The sequence below is a fragment of the Branchiostoma floridae genome, chromosome 18, assembly GCF_000003815.2.
Source record: "Branchiostoma floridae strain S238N-H82 chromosome 18, Bfl_VNyyK, whole genome shotgun sequence".
NCBI classification, from domain to species: Eukaryota; Metazoa; Chordata; class Leptocardii; order Amphioxiformes; family Branchiostomatidae; genus Branchiostoma; species Branchiostoma floridae.
The window spans coordinates 395,827-397,177 of record NC_049996.1 but is presented as its reverse complement, the minus strand read 5'-3'; the positions used below and the strand labels follow the sequence as shown (position 1 = coordinate 397,177).

Genomic DNA, 1,351 nt, shown 5'->3' with positions numbered 1-1,351 from the left:
AATATAAAGAGAAGACGTAGAACATACCTGGCCTCATCGGGTGAAGAGAAGGCGCAGATCTCAGTTCCCTTGGGAGCAGCTTTCACAGTCACCTTGGCCACAGCTGCGGCAGCTGCTGTACTGAACAGCTGTAACACAGTACAAACCAAATCAGGTGCATGGAACAACAAGCACTAAGGCCATATTGACAAAGTTAGCATTTTAGTCGTTAGAATACGTCATGTATACTGTTCACTATTTTGTCGATATTGTTCACGAGTAGTTTCATGAGGTTGGTTAAAATAGACAGTATATGATAGCTATTATTGTTGAATGTTGGAGCATCAAGTTGAGACCAGACGATACAAAAAATAGGAAATAGTGAAGCACTTACCCCCTTTTGGACGTCAATAGGCTCGGGACGTTGGCCCTATGCGTTGAGAAAGGCATAGAGAAAGAAAAAGAAAATACAAAGTTATGTAATACAATCCGTTATGTATACTGTTGTGACAATATTGTTCACTAGTAGTTCCATCCAGTTGTTTTAGATAGAAAGTATATCATACAAATATGATAACTATTGTTGAATGTTGGAGCATCGAGTTGGGACCAGACATTACAAGAAATAGGGAATAGTACTTTAGCAAGTTCAATGCGTTGAAAAAGACAGAAAAAGAGAATAGAGAGTTACTTATAAGTGTCCTTTACTAAAACGTAAGAGTAGTTATCCGAGGCTATATAAGTTATAGCATATATATATAATATGCATACGTAGTAAATGTAATGAAGTAAAAAGTTGATACACTGGATTGATTGTCATCTTCCTTTACTTATCTGCAGAACTTTAAGCAAATCATTTTTAGTTTTTGAAGCATCAAGTCAATTGTTACCAGGCGTTACAATTGAAATAGGACATATTAAAGTACTTACATACTTTTTGTCACACGTGCCATATGCGTTGAAAAAGACAATAGAAAAACAGAATAGAGAGTTACTTACAAGTGTCCTTATTATTGTAATTCTAGTTATCCGAGGCTTATAGCAAAAATATATATCATCCATACGTAGTAAATGTAATGCAGAAAATGGATACACTTGATTGGTTGTCATTTTCCATTACTTATCTGCAGAACTTTTAACAAATCGTTTTTAGTTTTTGAAGCATCAAGTCAATTTGTACCAGACTTTACAATTGAAATAGGACATATTAAAGTACTTACAATCTTTTTGTCACACGTGCCATATGCGTTGAAAAAGACATAGAAAAACAGAATAGAGAGTTACTTATAAGTGTCCTTTACTCAAGCGTAAATCCAGTTATCCAAGGTTTATAGCAAATATATATAATATGCATACGTAGTAAATGTAATGA

At 34.5% G+C, this 1,351-nt stretch overlaps 1 long non-coding RNA gene across 1 annotated transcript in view; it reads right to left on the bottom strand.

Moving 5' to 3' along the window:
- The window catches only part of LOC118405777, a 1,735-nt gene extending 1,264 nt beyond the window's left edge, over positions 1-471 (bottom strand). Inside the window, exons 1-2 of the long non-coding RNA XR_004829937.1 lie at positions 374-471; positions 28-128 (exon numbers count right to left, since the gene is read on the bottom strand). This is a non-coding gene — a long non-coding RNA (uncharacterized LOC118405777). The remainder of the gene's footprint in view (positions 1-27; positions 129-373) is intronic.
- Positions 472-1,351: the final 880 nt, after the last annotated feature.